The sequence below is a fragment of the Pinus tabuliformis genome, chromosome Q (genome assembly GCF_031772625.1).
Source record: "Pinus tabuliformis cultivar Carrire ecotype Pingquan chromosome Q, CPIR1, whole genome shotgun sequence".
Classification (NCBI taxonomy): Eukaryota; Viridiplantae; Streptophyta; class Pinopsida; order Pinales; family Pinaceae; genus Pinus; species Pinus tabuliformis.
This window is the reverse complement of record NC_142296.1, coordinates 1,213,089,769-1,213,113,210: the sequence shown is the minus strand read 5'-3', so window position 1 is coordinate 1,213,113,210 and position 23,442 is coordinate 1,213,089,769. Positions and strand designations below refer to the sequence as shown.

At 42.5% G+C, this 23,442-nt stretch overlaps 1 pseudogene; it reads left to right on the top strand.

The window, feature by feature from the left end:
- The first annotated feature begins 5,087 nt into the window (after positions 1–5,087).
- LOC149224139 (UDP-galactose/UDP-glucose transporter 4-like) overlaps positions 5,088–23,442 on the top strand; it is a 35,717-nt pseudogene continuing 17,362 nt past the window's right edge.

Here is a 23,442-nt window from a genome sequence, read left to right as displayed (position 1 = left end):
AATTGTATTTATATTGTTTATATGATGCGCGAACTTATATGAATGTGTTGATAAAGTGAATATAAGATAAAGTATCTATTTATGCGAAGATAACTAAATGTTATAAAAAAGATAAGTAAGATACATGATGTAACTTGGGGAAGTAGCACAGATTGCTGCTCACAAAGTGCGAAATCACCTCAGCCCCTGGTTAGGGCTGCGCAAATGCGATTATAACAGATCATGAAGGTCTCGCAGGTTAGAGCAGCGCGCGAAGTAACCTGTGCGAAGGTATTCACGGTTGGACTAAACCGACCCCTGAGAGATCTCAATTGTGCACAAACTTGGTTCCAACATCCCCCCATACTTCTTCGAGTGAGACCTCAGTCCGCGCTCCACGGGCTGTTGCCGAAAGGGCTACTAGTACAGGGATTTGTTTGGCTAATTAACTCTGAACCTAGGTAAGGCCCCTTCAAGCCAACAAATGGTTCCGTTGTCGGGACCAGAATATGCATAGAGATGTCTGATGTCGTATCATTGGAATCCAACTAAGAAGGAAATTGAAGGTTGGTTGTACAGGAAAATTCACAAGTTCACAGTGCAGGAGAACAGGAATCTGTGACTACCAAAGGAAGATTGGTTAGACTGCTACCTGTACACAGAGATCCACGAAATCTTCTTCGCATATTTCCCTACTGCGTCGTACGAGTGGATTGCGAAGCTAGTAGATAGTCAAGGAAGGTGGAAACTCGACAATCCTATTGTCTGGACCCTAGAGTTGGTGTGCAGATTGGAAGCATCGGAAGATAAGATCATGCGTGATGTTGATCACTGGCTTGATCGGATTATAGGAGGATTCATTACTGAGTTCATGGTAGATACTTCAGTTATCTATAGCAAGGCAGAGCGACACTTTCTCAAAGGACCGCGAGGTAAGTACGTAAAGTCTCTAAATACTTGGATTAAAATGCTATTGTGTGAAAAGTGGGTTATGCAATTACCTTTATGTCCAGAGCTACGTGAAGTGGAAAAACCTACAAAAATGAAGGAAGTAAGGGACCAGAGAATAGCCCTTTAATTTCACCTCCGTGTGGGGATGACGAAGAGCTTGTGAAGGTCTCTCTGCGAAGTGTGATCTATTTCATAAGGCAAAGGATTCCGCACATAACACCCCCACCCACACCGCCACTAGTTTCACTGCCTTCACCTCCATCTTCGCCCGTACCACCTCCGCCACCACCGCGAATCAATATGGCAAGTGCGATAAAATTGCCTGTGTTCAAGGGAGTAGACAATGAAGATCTGGACCAGTTTTGGTTCGTGATAAGGGCTGTATGGGAAGCGCAGGGAGTTACAGATGACAATATAAAGAATGCGACACTAGTTAGCGCCCTGTAGGACCACGCGCTGACCTAGTATATTAAGCATTCTAATGAGAATCTAGATGCAAAGATTTCGGATATCCAAACTACGCTAAATAAGGAATTTAGCAAGCCAAAATCAGAAGCACAGTCGATCATTGGGTTCAAAGAGATCACAATGCTACCAGGCGAGACTCCTTGGGAGTTGGATCAAAGGTTGAAGTGCACAATTCACAAAGCTAATATGACTTTGACGGATGGACAACACCGCTAATGGTTTGTAACATTGCTAATGCTGCATTTGAGGAATGCGCTATTGCAATAGAGGTTAACGACTCAAGCAGAGGCCTTGGAGATCACGATGAGGCTACATGAGACCCCAATATAGGATCCTAACTTGGGAGTTCAGCAAATCCACGTGCAGTTGAAAAACTTATGCCTTGAAATGCAGAGTCTGAAACAAGATAGGACAGCTCGACCAGAAGTGCACGAAGAGGTATGGTGCATTAAATGTAAGGGTCAGGGCCATGATAAGGACCACTACCCGGTGTTCAAGAATTACCACGCGGGAGGAGGACCAATGCCATTAAGGTTGGAAGCGCAAGTAGGACCTAGCGCGACACTTGCTTTGTGGTGCGCGATTTTTCAAATAGGAGGAAATCATGGTACGGACAACTACCATTTGTTACATAAGTACACACAGAATTAGCAACAGTTGTTCTGTAACTTTTCTCGATCGATTGGACACGATGAGTGCACTTGTAGAAGCTATGAATTAATGATGGATAGAACTCCCACCTAAATATTTCAACCGAAGCACAACCCCTAGACCAAAATGTAGGAGTGGCGTGAATAGGATTTCAGGGGCATGGACGAGGCCAAGGTGGAGGAGGACCTAGAAGAGGTCGCGGACAGATGATATGCTACAATTGAGGAGGGTCGGGACATTATGCTCACGATTGTACAAATCCAATGCACCCATCATGTCTATATTATACCTTGTTTGATCATGAGACAGAGGATTGTCCTACACTGATAGTTAGGATACGCGACAAGGGAGTGCTACCACCTCCCCCGACTCAGAACCTGCAGATGATGAGGTCTGAGCCGCACAAGGAAGATGTAAATGTGAAGATTGTGCTTCGAAGTGGAATCACGATGGGAGATGATAAAGGCAAATAGCTCGAAGATAGTACTTGCGTTTGCAAGGCTCCGACGAAATAAGCGGAGTTTGATTTGGAGCGCGCTACAGAAACCTTCATGGAAGCTAAGAAGAGCTTCGCTGATGCCTCCACTTCAGGAAGAAAATATAGACGGGAGCTGGAAATGGATCCATCTATGCTTACAACATTCCTAGAAACATGCATGAAGCTACTGCATGACAGTAAGGTTGTAAAAGGATTAAAGGAACTCAGTAACAGATGCGCTGGGACCGCACCAAGAGAATTGCACATAGCCTGGAAGATTGGAAAGAATAAGACAAGGACGGGGAGAGAAATGAGGCTAACCACATAGATTAGAGAATATGAGATGGACCAAGTAATTCTGGATTTATGATCAAATGCGAACGTTCTGTCGAAGCAGACATGGGAGCGCATGGGGAGGCCTACGCTGCAATGGTCTCCTATCCAGCTACGAATGGAGAACCAACAAAAGATAATACCTATGGGCAGATTGCAGGGAATCACCGTGGATATTGAGGGAGTGAGTGCACTAGCCGACTTTGAAGTGATAGAGATTATTGATGACAACAATCCCTACCCCGCACTCTTAGGAATTGATTGGGCCACTCACATGAACGGGGTGATTAATCTAAAGAAGTGGAAGATGATTTTTGAGAAGAAGTCTCTGTGCGTAGTTATACCCTTGGACCCTATAGAAGGATCGCGCTATATAGAGCTGGTGCGCGATTATGAAAGTGACGATGATTTGGACTGCATCTACAAAATAACCACGTGAGAGCAAGATTGGGTAAATCCCACCGCGGACGGACGAATCTCATGGGAGCGCGAAAGATCCTGTACTTTAGATTCAGATGAGGAGATAGAGCGATGGCAGAATAGGTTACATGAGGTAACCATGCTGAATTGTAATATGATGATAAGATCATTGCACTGCATATCAACAAAAGTGAGGGATCTGCCTACTTATGATGGGTTAAGTGAGGTAGATACTTTCCTAGATAAGTTTGAAAGGGAGGTGCCGGAAAAACAACATTTCCAGGCCTTGAATTAGGTACTGCATGCTACACCCGCGAGGTGGTGTGGTATGCACAGAGGGAGCTTTGAAGATTGGCACGCATGTAGGAGGATAATGTGCACACGGTTTGGGAAACCTATAGTGTGATTGGAAGATAAATACAATGGATGGGATGGTTTGCACGCACATCTTTCTAGGTGGGTACAGGCATATGGTAAACAACCTGCGTGGATACACATGAACTGCACGTTGGAAAATACGGTCAATGAGCAAGTGTTGGGGGGGAGGGGGGGGGGATGCACGAACGATTCCTCAAGTTAGAATGACAGACTTTGAAGAGAACGAGTACGCAGAAGGTTACCCACGCGGAAGCATTTGACGAGGTGTGTGAAGCACTGAACAAGGTATATAATGCACAGCGAAGTGATTGGGACCTGTGCGTACCAGCAATTTTATGGGCTTATAGGGCAATGTTCAAGAAACTGACTGACCAAATGCCTTCTAGGCTGGCCTATGGAGAGAACACTATAATGCCAATGAAGTCTATCATGCCTAGTTCATGCATAGTAGTGCCCACAGATATGACAGATCACAAAGCCTTGGAAGAAGGGATCGCGCAGTTGGATGAAGAAGAACGCTTGGGACCTAATGAAGAGATCCAGTAGGGTAATCTTAGGCTCCAAGAACTCATGAATGAAAGAGGTCAGTTGAGGGAGAAAAGTGCCATTGTGGAAGAAGAAGTCAAGAAGCTTGAGGAAGGAATAAACAAGGACTTTCTTGATAAGAAAACTGTGGGGATAAAACAGGAGGTGCATGATTCCATTGACAAATTTAGGAGATACCACCTAGAGTTGATCATTTTGATGCCTTGGATTGGACCATATGTTACTAAGGGGATCATAGATGGGGGCATGATGTAGATGGTAAAGTGTACGATGTAGATAGTAGAGTTAAAAGGCAGACTTTTCCTAGGAAAAGTGAGTGATGGTCGGTTGAAGCTGTATAAAGGTGACCTGGACACCTGACTAGCCATAGGAAGTACAGTCTTAGTGCCCTAGGCAGTTGAAAGGAGGCACAAGACTATAAACTACTCTGCCCAGGAGCTGTGCGATGTCAGGGCTGCGCATAGGAGCGAAGTGTCACAGGGTCCGCAACAGCGCAAGGGTAGTTGCATTGCCACTCAAGTTAGCGAGAAAGTGACCGTTATAGTCACTATTCATGATGTGATGCTTGGTTGGAGACCAAATGGAGTGGGCGGCAGGCATTTAAGGCAGGCTTTATGGGTTGGTTTGGGAAAATTAGCTGCCAAGGGAGCATTAATGAACTGGATTTGGGGGGAACGGTCGAATTCAAATTCAAAAGGTGCTATAAATTGCAAAGGGCTGCCCAGCAAACAACACTTGGCCATTTGAGAATCGAGCTATTGCACGCCCAGAGCTCTATGAACCCAAATCTGGTTGATTTTTTGAAGTCGAATGGTTATTTGAGTACTTACCTGAGCCGTTGAGAGATTTGTGGAACAACAGTATGATCACACCAGAGGAAGCCATGGATATCGATGAAATGACCGTTGAAGAGGCCGTGAAAGCCATGATAATAGAATATTCCCCTGAGAGTGCTGAGATAGTCACGGAAATCCCTAAATCACCGTGCACGTCGAGACCCAAGAAAGATAAACAGGCCATGATTCTAGTGCGCGTGTCCCCTAGAAAACCGCTGCGAACTAAAATGACCATGAAAGAAAAGCGGAAAGCGGTTAATCTGGAAACTTATGAGGAGGAGGAAGACCTTGAGGAAATCCTTGTCGAAGAGGAGGAGGGCGAAGACATGGAGGTGGAAACTGAGGGCACAGACCCTCTAACCAGGTTGCCACCATATGTTCCTCAGTGAAAATGGAAAACAAGGGTACCTAAGGACCTAGATGAGAGAAAGAGCTCTCTGCAGACTTTGCTGCTACTTGACGATATTGTTTTTGAAGGAGCACACTTGGGATGGGTGCCAAGTCTAAAGTTTGAAGACTGGATCTCGTGGACCATGAGAAGTTCCCACACTTGGAAACCGCGCAGCTCATGAAGCCGAAGAAAAACACTATGGCAGGAGTCATGGTGTTGTTGAGCCTGCTCTGGGTGCCACATTACCATCCCAGCAACTATATTTGTCATCAAGTGGCTATTCTGCCTAGTGCATGATGGGTGTTTGTGGCTCGAGGAACCCATCTCCATCACGGACCACCTGATTCATAGAATTACTTGACTTCCTTGCAAAGGGGAGGACTCAGCGGATATTTCGAAAGGTAAGAGCAATGACTTGGCCATCGTGGAGGCCATGAAGAAAAAATTCAAGCTGGAGAAGAAGAAGAGAGGGTACGCAATCTACAGTATCAACAATAAGGCAGTCAAAGTTGCGACCCAGATATTGGCTGGCAAGGTTATGCGGAAGTGTCGTGCGGATGAGGTGCCTGCGCTGGTGATAGCACTTGCCACGCAGTGCACGGCGGGGGGTCTAGTTTAACTAGTCTGAGTACTTATGCAAGGAGTTCCTGCAGAATATTCGCAATGCATAGGAATAGGGGAAGACCTTCCACTATGCATGGCTTTTGTGGTCCATAGTGTTGGTAGCTTCGGAGTTGCCTGAGGACAACCAGTTCCCCGCAATTGCACGGGATCTTTCAGAGGCAGCAAAGTACGATTCGCTGTGGGCCAATAAAGACGTGCAAAGGATCTGAGATAGTAAGATATTCTGGGTGTTCATGGAGATGAACTTCAGAATGGGGATTAACCACAAGCTGTGGTTATCGCCTGTTATCACTCAGGTTGTCCCTTGGCTCCTTAAGGGATACGGCCGAGGTAACCACAAACCAATCTTTGGGCTGCAGGTCCTAGCCTACCTGCAGTCAGAGAGGGCTCTCTCTTTATGATTTAACTTTGTTTTGGGTTGATTTTAGGCTATTTATGGTGTACATGGGTTTTGTTTTGATTTTGGTGGGAAGGATGATGTTTTCAAGCAGAGTTGGGATGCATAGAGTGAGAAGTTCAAACCATTGGGCATGGAGTCATGGAGTAGGGCTTGCTGTTGCATTTTCTTGGTCACAAGAGGAATACAGAGCAAGATAGCTACACATAGAACAATATCAGGCTGGAATAAAGATGGAATGAAGGTCAGAGATGAAAGGCAACTAAGAATCTTTCATTAGCTAACAGAGAGGGAAGGTGAATGAAAGTTTATCTAGGAGCAGTCAAGAATTCCTAAATAACAGTCATATGTGAAAGAAATAGGGTAAACATGATCATTTAAGTATGCATATTCATAACCATTTCTGAAGAAAACATATAGAAATAACAAGAACTGAGCATAGAGTGCAGTCAAGCAAAGCCTAAGCTATTCTTCTTTCTTGCTATTTAGATGGTAACACAATGGTGGCATAAACATATATAAACTGTAAACAGAGGTAAGAAAACACTTATTGAGCCATGTAGTAGCACAGGAATTCCACAGTCACTCTTCAGCCATTCAATAACACAACAGATAGTTCTTCATCCAAAGCATTCCAGCAGTCTTTGATTATAGAGCTCTCAAAGTATACAGCGCAAGTCTAGAATGAGGATTATCAACCAACCAACCCTTTAAACAATGAATCAGGGTGGTTTATATAGGGAAAATATCCAAAAATATCTATTTCAGCAGATTTTAAACAAATCTGAGGGAAATGAGTTCTTTAATCTAATCTTGTCCTGAAATTAATGCAAGAAGATATCTATTTGAGCTGCGCTGGAGGCAGCTACATCAAAATGAGTTAACATGGTGTTCTTGGTGGCTCGGTGCAGTGTTTCTGCAATAACTGTGCCTTTAATCTCTTATCTACACCTCTTAGGCGGTTCTGCTGCTTTTAGGTGGCTTTAATGTGCACTAATCCTGATCTGATGAGCTTTGAATGGCCTTTACTGCTTCTTTGACTTGGATGGAGGCCTTTAATGTTCACCTACTTTGATATTGTCGATCTGATACTCTTTGCTGCTTCACTGATACTCTTTAATTGAATCTGAGCTTTATTTTTCCTCTGATATGCTTGAAACTGTCAAATCGTCCCTTTTCTGCCCTTTCAAGGCAAAAATAACTACTGCAAATGCTTTTCGTGGCCTCCAGAATGCTATCGGCACTGGCCGATTGAATATGAACATACATGAAGAAATCCTGTCAAATAATGGCGGAGGAATGCAACCTGATAACTGTGTTGGGTTGAGGCTAGCTTTTCTTTAGTTCTCTGTTTCCAGCGTTGCCTCTTGCAACTTTTTGGGTTTTGCAGGTAGCCTGAGTAATAGGAATTCCTCCATTTTGAGTAATTTTTCTTAGCGATGCGTAATTAGCGCTAAGAGCTAAGCGCTAATCGCGCATCGAAAACTGCCTCTGTTTCTCGTTTCAGGCTTTCTTTGACGCGATTCTCGCCCTTTGTGCCTTTTCTGTGATGACGTCATCGGCGGGTCTCGGGTATGGTAGGGTGACGTGGCAGTGATGTCAACAGAGGACATGTGGCAGATGATGTGGCAGTACGACAGAGTGACGTGGCAGTACGTTAGAGTGACATGGCAATGACGTCAGTGAGACGACGTGGCACAGGATAGAAGGCGGGGTAGGGATGTTGACAGATGAGCTGGCGGTGACACGAAGCAACGGTGGGTTGACGCGGAGGTGACGTGAGCGGCGACGTTACGCTGACGTCAGGGGTGGAGAGACAGAATGCGGTTTGTGGTTTTATCGGACCACCTTCTGTATGGGGGCGGTATTTGTCAGAGGGGCTCCGATGCAATAAAAGGCGAACACCTGTCTTCTGTACGACGGCAAAACCGCCGTGCCATCGGAAGCTAACCGTCGGTCATAGGGGCGGCTCCAAAATCGGTGAGAGCCGTTGGATCTGGGAGGGTGGATCGGAGGGCCGACGGAGCGCGGAGCTGGTGGGTCGTTAACATACAGAACCCGCCGGAATATTATATCATTTGTTTATATGGCGGGGGTTCAAACCTTTGGATTTGTGGGTTATGGTATGTGTGCCGGGGGTAGAGTTTGCCTGTTTAATCAAATATTTAAACAAAAACCTGAAGATGTAAGCGCACAGGGTAAAACATCAAGGGTTATGGGTAAGAGAGGGGAAGGGAATGGTTATTATTTTAAGCAAATGCTAAACTAATTCCGGGTTTGAACGCGGAAAGGCTAATGCCAAGCCCCAAATGAACTTAGCATTTCCCCAAACTGATGTTATAGGGCTATAGTGCCAAGGGATGGGAATATGTACATAGGGGAGCTATTTAGTGCTTTTTAGTAAGGGGAAGGGGAAATAGATAGGGATTTACATAATAATGTTAGAAGTTAATATGAAAATGACAAGAAAGCGCTAAGTTTAGAGATCTTAGGCTACTTAAAAGGGAAAAATGACTTATAGAGTGAATAAGAGTACTCCTAAGCAAAGCAAACCTTTACTTAGGCCAATGATATGACAAATGATGAAACTTCAGAGATATCAAGCATATCTTGATCTCTTTGGGGAGGTCAGTGAATGATTTGGGGAATAAGAAGAAGGGGGAGTTAGACATGCCTCGCTTGAGCTCCTCCAAATGGAAAACTGCCTCATAATTGTGATCTAAATAGATATAACACTTGAAAACATGAAATGGATCGCATAGCTTGATTCTGCAACCACAAAACTACTTACCCAGCCTAATACACCTAACATTTTTTCTTCCATTTAATTGGGTGCACTTAGACTTGCAGACCCTGATTATCTTCTTTTCTTTTGACTGCCCTCCTATCTAAATGTACCCTTATCTCTTCCAAGGGCCCAGATTAAGCAGTTGGGCTCCTTCATTTCTCTACCTAGCTACTCATCTGCCAAGCTTAAGCTGTTTGGACAGATATTCATTCTCTATCTTCTAAAACAAGCAATTTAAACCTAGGGGAGCCAAGATTAAGTTGTTTGGCTTTCCCTTAACTATAAAACTCTTCAAAAATGGCATGATTCTTCAAAATGGAACTTCTTGGAAATATGGAACCTTGCAGCATGAAAATATGACATATTTGGCATGTAAAACAGTCAATCATGAAATATGAAACCTATTGCAATAGGAGGCTAATAGTGGCTCCACTTGGGGATGGTTTTTCAAGATGAAAAACCAAGAACAGCAGGTCAGAATGCCTTGATCTTCAATTGTTGTTGTAAACTGAAGTTCTCCTTCTTCTCAATGCCTTTGACTAAATTATTATAAGCTGATATGCGGTATCCTTTTGAGCTGAATTGCAGAAGAATTACAGCTCTGCTTCTTGCCTTTTAGGTGCTTGTAAACATATTGAAATCTTCTTGAGCACTTCTTTGGAATTATTTCAAAAAAACAGAGATCTGAAATAGAGCTTTCTTTGATCTTTCCTTCAAAATTTGCTGCGTTGTTCCCTCTTATTGGCCTGCTATAAGAAAAAGTGCTGAAAATACAAATATTAATGTACAGATAGTATACAAAGCTGTGTTGCGTTCAACAAAAGGGATCATGATAGTGCTTTAGCATTCGGCCATTGACAGGGCCTTCTTCAGTTGTGCTGCCATCCAAACTCTTCAGAAAATATGTGTTGTTGCCTTGAACAACAGAAATAATAAAGGGGCCTTTCCACAGGAAATCAAACTTGCCATGCTTTCCTTTGTCCTCTCTTCTTGAATCCCATTTTAAGACTTTGTTGCCTATGTAGAAATCTTCAGCCTTGGTTCTTTTGTCAAACATTTTCTTGAGATTCTCTTGTAAAATCTGAGCTCTGTCGTACACTTGCTCTCTTGTTTGCTGCAAATGGATGGTTTGGTTTATTCTTCTTTAGACATCATTTGGCTCTGCCTGAATCTCTTGCAGCAATTTGATAACAGGGATTCCCAAAGAAGAGGGGAACTTGGCCTCCATGCCATAGACTAACTCATATGGGCTCATCCCAATGGATCTCTTGGTTGACAATCTGTCTGCCCAGAGGGCATTTACAAGCTTTTTGTGCCAGTTCTTCTTGTTCTCCTCCAAGACTTTCTTAATGATGTTAATCAGACTCTTGTTGGATGATTCGGCCAAGCCATTACCTTGAGGGTAATAGGCTATGGAGTGACCTAAGGTAATGTGGAATTTGTGGCAAAAACTGATCATTTTCTTGGATTTGAAGGCAACAGCATTATCTGTACTGATATTCTCAGGACAGCCAAATCTGGACAAAATGTTGGTTTCAATGAATTGGATGATGGTGGAGTCATTGGCTTGCCTACATGGGATGGCTTCAATCCACTTGGTAAAGTAGTCTGTGGCTGTTAGAATCCACTTATGCTGGCCAGAAGAGGATGGATGGATTTCTCGAATGAAGTCAAGACCCCATTGTTGAAAAGGCTTCTCGGTTGAAATGGGCTTAAGGGGCAAGGGCAGAAACTTTCTTTTGCCTTCAAAGATTTGGCATTTGTGGCATGAAACAGCAAACTTTCTTACATCAGCAAACAAAGAGGGCCAATAGAAACCAGCCCTTAGTATCTTATCAGCAGTGGACTTCGAATATAAGTGCCCTCCACAGTCCCCTACATGAAATTCTTTCATGACACTGTCAGTTTCATTCATAGTCAGACAATTCAGCAATATTCCTTCATGATTTTTCCAAAACAGGGCACTATCTAAGACACAAAACTTTGATGCTTTCATTTTTAAAATCCTCTTTTTGGTTCTGGACAACCCTGGAGGAGCACACAGGTTTAACAATATAAAACATATATCAGCATATGTTAAAATTGGCAACCAGGGAAAAACTTCATGTGGATCATCTTATTCATGGCTAATAATATTTTTATTAGATTCCTCTCATCGAGAGGTGTAGGATTGATATAAAGATCATCCGATTCCGATAAGTATTCATGGAGATATGAATTTATTTTGATTATGGAATTATTATCAAGCCGGCCTACAACTCATGTAGGCTCAGAAGCCCAACAGTCGCATCTATTCACCCACCAACATTGTGTATAAATATAAGAGGACTTTTCCTCATTTGGACTCATCTCATCACATCTCTCTCTCTCTACTGCGCAGATATGAGTCTCTTCTCTACTACGCTGAAATGGGTCTCTCTCTCTCACACATGTGAAGCCGGAAGCTGTTGAATTTGAAGCTGCAACTACAGAAGTAAAGATTGACTTGCGTGGCCTAGAAGATCTCCTCTTTGGAACTACGATGTAGGTTCATCTGAACCTCCTTTGAAAGCTGCAACTTTTGGTGGTGGAATGAAGTCAATCCGACGAACGGTTTGCAAGATATCGACTGCCCTAGTTTGAAGCCGGAAACTGCTGAAACTGAAGCTGCAACTGCAGAAGTAAAGATTGACTTGCGTGGCCTAGAAGATATCCTCATCTGAACTGCGTTGTAGGTTCATCTGAACCTCCTTTGAAAGCCGCAACTTTTGGTGGTGGAATGAAGTCAATCCGACGAACGGTTTGCAAGATATTGACTGCCCTAGTTTGAAGCCGGAAACTGCTGAAACTGAAGCTGCAACTGCAAAAGTAAAGATTGACTTGTGTGGCCTAGAAGATCTCTTCATATGAACTGCGTTGTAGGTTCATCTGAATCTCCTCTGGAAGACGAAACTTTTGGTGGTGGAATGAAATCAATCTGACGGTCGGTTTGTGAGATATGGTCTGCCCTAGTTTGATAATGAAGCCGCTAATGCTGATGCTACTGATATAGGGTTTGCTACTGCTGATATGAATCAGATTTATTGTACTATTTCTCTCTGCTGAATTATTGAAGATAAAAGAAGATTTGATCAAAGGGTTTCCCCACACATTGTGGGGTTTGTCCCTGGCTAGCCGCCACATCTTGTGTCTCTTGTCTTGGCTTATTTTCTGTCGATCGTTTAATGTTCTATCTGTTATAAGCATAGAACATACCATAACTTAACATGGTATCAGAGCTGAGGTGAAGACAAAGCCCGAGCAAGAGCAAGAGCAATCATTGAAGAGAAGATTGGCAAGGCTATCCTAAAAGAACTATGGGGTCCTCAACACTCTTTCTTGCCGAAGACAAGCTCCGTGAGAAAGATGACTATCACGGATGGAAGATGTCTATCGATCTAACCCTTGAAGGTCAAGGAGTGCTGGACCATGTAAGAGGTAATATTGTTGAGCCTTCATCAAATGCATCTACTGCTTCCTGGAACAAATGGAAAAATGGAGAAGTCAAAGCAAAGAAGATCATCCGAGACTCTATTGACAAGCGCTTGGTGGCCTACATCTCTGATCTAGACACCTCCAAGGAAATCTACGACAGACTGGTGAGTTTATTTAAATTTAATGATGCAAATCAAGTTTTGTTTCTTAGAAATAAGCTGAGGGAAATCAAGAAGGGTAAAGATGAAAGTATGCATGCATACTTCTTAAGAATCACCGAGATCAAGAACGATCTCCTATCTAAGTATGGGGGATTTTCGTAGTGCATTATATTAGATATCAAAAAGAGTCAAGGGATCTCTACCTGAATGGTTCATGAGGCACAATACTTGCTAAGGTTTTGCAAATGGGGTAGCAAGCTAAGTGGGCTTGATTGTGGGGAAAAACTCCACAGTTAAGCGCGCTTGAGCCAGAGGAGTTCTGGGATGGGTGACCTCCTGGGAAGTCCTGGTTACCGGGTGCAAGCCCCGGAAGTGATGATTGATGCTATGTGATTCGTTCTCCACATTTCACTAGTTTCAATCCCACTTCTTCACCCCTGTGAGCATCACCCGATGCAATGAGTGCTAAGTGAACTATTCAAAAATCATGAGAAATTAGTCACTTTACGACTACCTCTCATGGAAATGGTCATACTTTGAATGACTTACTTAACGCAGTTGAATCCCAAAAATGAGATCTCCTATCTATTGGGGAAACTATTACTGACAGAGAAATGGCACTCACAACTCTTGGAGGATTTCCATTTGAATGGTATGTGTTCAGGACTACTCTTTTGAACTATAATGTAATTCCTGGTTTCGAGTAATTAATGGCTAGATGCATTCAAGAAGAAACAAGGGAAGAAGTGCAAGAAATGCCCATTCCTAAAGGTCCTCCTGCTGCCTCTTCTTCTCAATCAAAAGGAAAGGCTATACCTAAGGGTGGAAGAAAAGGACGATGTTACATCTACGATAAAGCAGGTCACTATGAAAGGGAGTGCCCTGATAGAAAGGACTCACACCAGGACAATGATCAAAATCCCTTTGATGGAAAATCAAAGGAAATACAAAGTCAACAGCAAAGGTAAGAGGAGAGCTGGGGATCGAGGAAGAGGAAAACCATTCAAGAAGGCTAGAAACTCCAGGATGTATTAAATGCACCTGACCTCAAAAAGAACCTAGTGTCCATCTCGGCAACGGAAGACAAAGGCTACAAGGTAACCTTCAGTGATGGCAAGGTATGTATATGGAAAAATAATGTTAAAGATGCCTTTACTCTTGGGTTTAGTGTTGATTCATTATATCAGGTCGATGGAAGTCTGCTAGGTGTCATGTCTTATGACACATCTCTTCAGTCTGAACTTTGGCATTAGAGGTTTCCCCCCTTCATTATAAAGCTATACTCGGTGTAAGACAAATGGTGACAGGGATGCCCGAATTCTGAGTAGAGAAAGAAGGTGTATGTCCAAGATGTGCCAAAGGAAAGCTCAAAAGGGGACCATTCCCCTCAAGCCAAAGCAAGACCTCTGATATATTACAATTGGTTCACTCAGGCATACCTGAGGTTGGCATTAAGAGGGAGACTACTACACCACATACTCCTGAGCAGAATGGTGTGGTGGGAAGGAAGAACCATACGATTGTGGAAGTTGTCCGGGCCATGCTACATGATCAAAGACTTCTGAAGTTTCTATGAGATGAAACTACAATCACCGCCGTATATGTACAAAATCGATGCCCTCATCAAGCATTGGGTTCCAAGACTCCTGAAGAAAAGTTCACCGCAAGGTGAATAATATTCCGACTTTGAGGAGCTCTCAAGAAGCCGACACCAGCGAACCGAAAGAAAAGGATGATGAATCAATGCCTGATGTAGAAGAACCCATGGATCCGATTGATCCTCATCCACATGAGCCTTCCTCTTCCAGGAAGAGGCCTTCATGGCTTAGGGGGATACTTGATGATGCTGAAGGACATGCTGCACCCTGAGGAACCTTCCATCAAAGTAAGAAACTTAACAGGTATCAGGGATACCTGACCATCATGAGCACGATCATACAAAATGAACCTTCATCATTCTTAGATGTCATCAAGCATTAACTATGGAAGGATGCTATGACCATAGAATATGAGTCTATTATGGAGAATGATGTTTGGGAAGTAGTTCCTAGACCCTGGAAAAGATAATTGTTACTTCAAAATGGCTTTACAAGATAAAGCATTCAGCAAATGGAAGTATGGAAAAGTATAAGGTTCATTTTGTTGCTTGTGGTTTATCCCAGAAGGGAGGTATAGACTATGATATTTGCACCTGTTGCCAGATATACGACCATCCGCTTGATCATATCCCTTGTGGCTTCACAAGGATGGAACCTACATCAGATGGATGTTAAGACCGCGTTCCTGCATGGTTCTATCAAAGAAGAGGTCTACGTGGAGCAACCTGAAGGATTTGAGATTTATGATTGAAAATCTCATGTATGCAGGTTGAAGAAGGCTCTCTATGGGCTAAAGCAAGCACCCCGAGCATGGTATGAGAGGATTGATAGCTACTTGATGAAGCTGGGATTCACTAGGAGTGAAGCTGATCCTAACATTTACTTTAAGGTTGAAGATGACAAGCCTCTCATACTGGTGTTGTATGTGGATGACCTCTTTCTAACAGGTGCAAACCCTCTCATTCACAAATGTAAGAGGGAGATGGCTTCTGAATTTGAAATGAAGCACCAAGGACTTAAAGTGTGGCAAAAGCCAAGGGAAATTTTCCTATCTCAAGGAAAATATGTGATAAATATATTGGAAAGATTCAGTATGATGGACTGCAAGCCTGTGACTACCTCGAGGATCTTAACTTTTAGAAGTTATATGGTAGTGATGTCGGACCAAACTTGGGAAATGCCTATGAGTTTCAAAAAAAAAAAAAACTCATTCGCATTGATGTTCTTGGTGAACCTCCATCCGAACATATGTTTTGCAGTTAGCATTGTGAGCTCATATTTGGGTGAGCCTCACTGGATTGATGCCAGGAATCTTCTGAGATGTCTTCAGGACACAATCTCTCATGGATTAAGATACACTGCCAGAGATGTGAGACTACTTGGATATTCTGATGTTGATTGGGCAGGCAGTGTGGTGGACCATAAGAGCACTTCCGGGTACTGTTTCACCTTGGGATCTGCTTCGATATCCTGGATGAGCAGGAAGTAGAAGTCGGTGGCTTTGAGCACCGCCGAAGCAGGATATATTGTTGCTAGCATAACCTCGTGTGAGGCAGTCTGGTTGCGAAAGCTCTTCAGTGAGCTGTTTGGATTTACATTGGATACCACTGTGATTCTCTGTAACAACCAGAGGTGGGATTCGATTATTGAGGAATCCCATATTCGTCAATTGCTCCAGCAGATAGACATCATCTGGGATATGGTAAGTTGATGAGCAAGGAAGCTCCATCACATTAAGATGGTGTACAGGTTGATACACCTTGTCAAAGCCCCGAGGAAAGATCTAATCTGTGATTTTCCCAAACGACTTGGAGTCGGCAAGAAACCTTTGTACAAGGGTCCTGCATGTTGCATACATTGAGCTCTGGGAGCTCTGAGGGCTTGTGGTTCCTACTGGATCAACATATGACCACAGGGTGACTCACCCTCCCCTAGTGGTGCACACTGGAACAAGATGATTCGCTCTCTTGTGGGACAAGATGATTCACTCTCTTGTGGAACAGGATGATTCGCTCTCCTGTGTAGCAGGATGATTAGTTCTCCTGTGAGGCCTGGATTGATGTGTTCTCCATGGCAGCCTGGATTGATGTGTTCTCCATGGCAATTGTAGCAGGATTGATGTGTTCTCCTGTGAGGCCTGGATTGATGTGTTCTCCACGGAAATTGTAGCAGGATTGATGTGTTCTCCTGTGAGGACAGGATTGATTAGTTCTCCTGTCGAGGCATCCTACCCATGCAGTCTGGGACTCATGGGAAGTACCTCTCATCTGATCAATGAGCAGGGAAATGAAGTTAGGGACCATAGTAGTACCGATGGACGCATCATTGTAACTACCATACTCCCTATGCTAGGATGACCTCCATTGATCTGGGATCAATGATACTGGTCTGGGACCAGTGGTAGGAGTTGTACCATACTATGACGCTGACTTCGGGTCGGTTGAGACTGGTCTGGGATCAGTGGTACATACTCTGAGACTGACTTTGAGTCAGTGGAGGATGATATTGGTCTGGGACCATTGGAGTTGTACTCACTATGACACTGACTTTGGGTTGGTTGAGACTGGTCTGGGACCAGTGGTACATACTCTGAGACTGACTTTGAGTCAGTATGATACATCCTCGATCATTTCTTCTTCTTCATAATTCGGACAAAAGCAGAGTAGAACAGAACAATGCAAGAGCAGAGCAGAACAGAACAAAACAGTACAGATCAGTGTAGGGCAGAACAAGACAAAGCAGAACAGGTAAAATAGAGCAGAGCAGGGCAAGGGTCAGGATGTACAAGGCAGTGCATTTGATGGATGAATAGTAAGGACCGATAGACAGATTGCAGATGAAGTTCTCCATGGTTGAGAGGGAGTGTTAAAATTGGCAACCAGGGAAAAACTTCATGTGGGTCATCTTATTCATGGCTAATGATATTTTTATTAGACTCCTCTCGTCGAGAGGTGTAGGATTGATATAAAGATCATCCGATTCCGATAAGTATTCATGGAGATATGAATTTATTTTGATTATGGAATTATTATCAAGCCAACCTACAACTCATGTAGGCTCAGAAGCCCAACAGTCGCATCTATTCACCCACCAACGTTGTGTATAAATATAAAAAGACTTTTCTTCATTTGGACTCATCTCATCACATCTCTCTCTCTCTCTACTGCGCAGATATGAGTCTCTTCTCTACTGCACTGAAATGGGTCTCTCTCTCTCACACATGTGAAGCCGGAAGCTGTTGAATTTGAAGCTGCAACTGCAGAAGTAAAGATTGACTTGCGTGGCCTAGAATATCTCCTCTTTGGAACTGTATTTTAGGTTCATCTGAACCTCCTTTGAAATCTGCAACTTTTGGTGGTGGAATGAAGTCAATCTGACGAACGGTTTGCAAGATATCGACTGCCCTAGTTTGAAGTCGGAAACTGCTGAAACTGAAGCTGCAACTGCAGAAGTAAAGATTGACTTGCTTGGCCTAGAAGATCTCCTCACCTAAACTGCGTTGTATGTTCATCTGAACCTCCTTTGAAAGCCGCAACTTTTGGTGGTGGAATGAAGTCAATCCGACGAACGGTTTGCAAGATATCGACTGCCCTAGTTTGAAGCCGGAAACTGCTGAAACTGAAGTTGCAACTGCAGAAGTAAAGATTGACTTGCGTGGCCTAGAAGATCTCCTCATATGAACTGCGTTGTAGGTTCATCTGAACCTCCTCTGGAAGCCGAAACTTTTGGTGGTGGAATGAAATCAATCTGATGGTCGGTTTGTGAGATATGGTCTGCCCTAGTTTGATAATGAAGCCGCTAATGCTAATGCTACTAATCTAGGGTTTGCTACTGCTGATATGAATCAGATTTATTGTACTATTTATCTTTGTTGAATTATTGAAGATAAAAGAATATTTGATCAAAGGGTTTCCCCACACATTGTGGGGTTTGTCCCTGGCTAGCCGCCACATCTTGTGTCTCTTGTCTTGGCTTATTTTCTGTCGATCGTTTAATGTTCTATCTGTTATAAGCATAGAACATACCATAACTTAACAGCATACCATGGGGATTGCAAAAAAGCTTCACTGATTTGTGGAGCCACTAGCTCCTGTTCGTTGTCCAGTTGATTAATGTCTAAGGCTTGAAAATTGGTTTCGGACATCAGTTTGGCTAAACCTTGTCCCTTTATCAGCTTGGTGGGTTTTATCTCAATGTCATACTCAAGGATATTGGCAATCCATTTGCCTCTTTTGCCTTCTATGTCCTCTTGAGTTAATATGTCTTTTACAATAGCATTTGGCACATGAGAAATCACATGTGAATATAAAATGTAAATTCTGAAATCTTTGATTGCTTTAACAAGGGCATATGCTTGCTTCTCCATGATTTGGTACTTCAAGGGTGCATCTCTAAGGGCTCGGCTGAAAAATGCAGTTGGCTTTTCATTTCCCTGATCATCTTTCTGCAAAAGGACAGCAGCAATGGCGTGTTTAGATGCAAATGAAAAAATGATGAAATCCTTATCAAATTGAGGACTTGTGAGGACTGGGGCTTGGGTTAAGGCAGATTTTATGCCCTCAAAGGCTTGCTTGGCCTCTAAAGTCCATTTTACCTTGGAATCCTTCTTTAACATGTTATTTAGCATTCTTATCAGCTCGGCCAAGTTTGGGATAAATCTCCTTAGGAAATTGATCTTTCCTAGGAATGTTTGCAATTCTTTGATGTTTCTCCGATAAGGGATTTGCAAAATGGCTTGGATTCTTTCCGGATCTATTCTAATTCCATCTTTTGAAATGATATGGCCTAGCAATTTGCCTTCTTCTAGGCCGAAGAGAGATTTCTTAGGATTTAAGGAAAATCCATATTTCCTACAAGTTAGGAACATTTGTCTTAGGTGTTTAACGTGCTCTTGATCAGATTTTGAGAAAGGAGTAAGGTCATCAAGGTAAACCACTAGGAAATCATGGATTTCCTTGGCAAATGCAATGTCCATGGCCCTTTGAAAGGTAGCACCTGCATTCTTTAGTCCAAAAGGCATTTTCACATATTTAAAGGTTCCCCATGGTGTTGTAAAGGTTGTCTTGTCTTGGTCATCTGGGTGAACAAGTATTTGATTAAAACCTGAAAAGCCATCTAGCAAAGAAAGTCTTGAAGACCCCACTACTCTTTGTAGAATGTGGTCCATTTTTGGCAGTGGGTAGTGATCTTTAAGGGAGACTTGGTTCAGATTTCTTAAGTCCACACATAGTTTAATCTCCCTTTTTTTCTTCCTTGTGGGAACAAGATTGGATACCCATTCTGAAAATCTAATGGGTGCTATGATACCAGCCTCAAACATTCTTTTCACTTCTTTCTCAATCAAAGGGAGAAGCACAGTATTGATTCTCAGTTTCTGTTTGAAGGGCTTTTGATTTGGCTTTAAGGGAATGGTATGTTGAATAACAGAGGTGTCATAAGACTTAAGGTCCTCATAACTCCAGGAAATACATCTTGAAACTCTTTAAATAAATCAACATATTTTGGTTTTTGATCGGGAGGCAAAGACTTGGACAGTTTAATCATTTTGGGCTTCTCTGCTGTCCCAATATTACAGTCTTCCACAGCAGCGTTTAAGGGCTGCATCTTTGGCTTTTGGGGACATCGTTTGAATCAAATATGTCTTCTAATGGAGTGAGGCCATCAGGTAGAAAATTGTCTTTTAAATCAAACACTTCGGCCTCTGCTTCAGCTATTTCATCTAAATGCATTTGCTTCAACTCTTGCATGTTTTTCTCATCAAAAATGGTTGGGTGCAGCATTTGTTTTGCTGCTTCAGCTGTTATAGTCTGCTCATTTTGGCTCATTTGCTGTTGTGGGTCATCCATGGCATCTTCATCAATTTTTAAGCTTGAGAATTCTTGCTGTAAGGTAAGAAAATTGTTGATTTGAGCATCATCCTCAAACACTTGCCAATCTTTGATATTGTTAGGGACAGTAGGCCTGTGCTTTATCTCAGCAGTAAAGTGGTGATTGGGCTCAAAGGGCAGCTTGCAAGTGCTAGCAAAAGTAGCTAGACTATGAGCATGCATGTTATGGCTTCTAGAAATCTTAGCAAGCTTGGATTCGGTGAAGGAATTGAGTATTTATGTGGCAGCAGACCTATAAGCTCTTAGCCTATTGTCATTAGTAACAAAGTTACCTTTCATCTGTTAAATGATCAAATCGGAGTCACCTAGAATGGACACTTTTGCAGCTGCTAGAGCTTTGAGCATTTTAAGGCATAAAAGGAGAGCCTCATACTCTGCCATGTTGTTGGTGCATTTGAAGTTTAGTCTGTAAGCATGACCCTCTGCATGGTTGTTATTTGTATTTTGAATCCATATTCCTGCCCCTACTCCTAGCTTATTAATAGAACCATCAAACTCTAAATACCATGTGATTTCTTGCTTGTAGTTAGTATTAAGAGTTTCAGTTATTTTAGGATTGGGCGGACCTAGGTTTTGTGCTTCATGTGGTTTTTCTTGTATGTCGGTTGCACTAATTGTTTTAACAGTTTCACGGGTATGGGCCACCGACTCTTGATTGATGCATGTTTCTTGTTCTAAAGGCAAAGGCTTCTCATCAGTGGGAGGGTAGCTATCATCATTGAACAATATAAAGGAATCCATATCAGAATGGATTGAGTAAATGGGAAAGTTTTGGTGTTTTTCCTCACTACTTACCACATACTTCATCAGTGTTCTCTATACAGTCTCTTTGGTTGCCCAAAGACTGAAATAGTGACATAGGAGAGGTCTAGTTGGAGAGATCCTTGGAGTTTTTCTCTCCAAGATCTTGATAAGAGCATGCCATACTTTAGTGGAATGTCAGCAACCACCACATCCATTAGGATCGTTTTGTTGGGAAATTGGACTAAAGACACACAAAGGTCTTTGATTAAGCCTAAACACTTGACCTGACTAGAATCAAATGAGAATAAGTCTTTGTAGGGTCTAGTGACATTAAGGTTTAGCTTCTCCATTACAGCTCTGGGCATTAGATTGTGTGAAGCACCTGAATCAAACATAGCATTGTGCAGCACTTTATCATGAATGTGCAAACTGACATAAAAGGGTAGAACAGCTCCATGTCCTGATTTACCATTGACTTTAGGACCAAAAAGTAATTCAGGTTGATTATCTAAGACATTAACATCATCCCTGTTCTCTGGCATTTGCAGTGATCTTTTGATTTGCTGTCTGTACACATCATGTTTGGCAAGCTCAGAGAGAGGAATATATATCTTTAATTTAACAATTTCTGCTTCTAAATCAAAAGGTTTTTCTGACTGTGTTTTAGTATTGTGACTGGCAGATTTTCCCTTTTCAATTGTAGCTTCAGTGATCTTCTCTTGGTTATCAGTGATTTCTTGAGATTGTTCTGTTTTGGGAAGGCTTTGAGGAGTGCTATTTACATTGTCTTTTGAGGGAGAGGAAACAAAAGGCTGGTTATTAGAGGGATGCATGTCAGATACATCCTCTATGGTCACTTCTTTTAATTTTGGGTCTGTTTTATTAGCAGGTTCTGTGATAGCGGCCTTGTCTTTTACTTTCCTAGGATGCTTGGCATCCTTTGGCTTGATGGGATCAGACACATCAATGGTTCTTGTTCTCAATTTGTATTGTTTATGGACTTCGTAGACAACTGAATCATAGCCTTGTTTGAAGTCAAATGACTCTCCAGACTTGGTCTGAAATTGATTTATATCATGGTCATCTTGGTCTTCTTGGGTTAGAAATACTTGTTGTTCACTCTTCAAACCCATCAAGTTTATGTGAGTGTCCTCTATCTGCTCACTAGATGTGGATGCTTCAGCATAGTTTTCATGAAAAGGAGGTCTTATATCATGGTCAGGACTTGCCCTTCCAACGTTTGGGTTCTGATTTTTTCTAAAGTTTGGATTTCTGATAGGATTGTTTTGTTGTCCTTCCCATGAGGCTTTTCTTTCAATAGTTCCCATTCTATTTTCAAAGTTGTCCATACCTTTGATGATTGTGTCCAATTTTTGCTCAAAGGCTGAAGGTTCATCTTTAAAAGTGGTTCTTCTCTCAGCTCTTGCTCTATTTCGCTTGGCAATCAGATTTGCCTCCACACTAACAGCTACATTCTGCATGTCTGCTAAGGTTTGAGGGGCTCTTTCCCTTAACTGATAAGCCATGTCTGAATCAAATCCATCAGGGAATTTGTATAAAGCAAGATCAAGTGGAGGTCTAAGGTTTTGTGGAATAGCATTGTAAACATTGTTAAACCTGGCACAATAGTCTAAGACAACTTCTTGAGGGCCTCTTTTGATAGTGTCATACTCGGATAATATGTGCAGAGGGTCCTTCTTCTTCTCCCATCTGTTAAGAAATGTTTGGTAAAGGGCCTCTGGGTCAGCTATGGAATTTGCAGGAAGAGCTCTAAACCAGGGCCTTACATCTCCTGTTAAACTTTGGACAAAAATCTTCATTCTTACACTATCATCATCTATTTCATAATTCTCAAAATAGTCTTGCATTTTCTTGGTATGTTGCAAGGCTATGCCAGAACCAGTACCATCAAAATATGTGATTTTGCTTTGATAATCCTGAGGCATAGCCCCTAGATTTGCAGGTAACTGTAAAGGTGCATATCTGTTAGCCATATTTACAGCGATAAGTGGAACGACTGGAACAGCTGGAACCGCTGTAATAACAGTGGTGGTAATGGTAGTATGCGCAATGAATGGAGGTGTGGAAAAGGTGCTTGGAGAGGTGGATGACGAACAAGGGGAAGTATGGGTTGAATGAAACAAAACTTTAACAGGGGTTTGAAAACAACTTGGCTGAACTGTTTCAGGACTAGAATCAACAAACTCTTCTTGTTTTTGTTTGCTAAGGTTTCTGGAGATTAAATTGGGATTTTCAAAAACAGCTGGTGGATTTGGGTCTGGATTTGACCTAGTATTATGTGTTTTCTTCTTGGGAGCCAGCTTCTAACTTGTTTTTTGGAATTTTCTGAACAAGTCC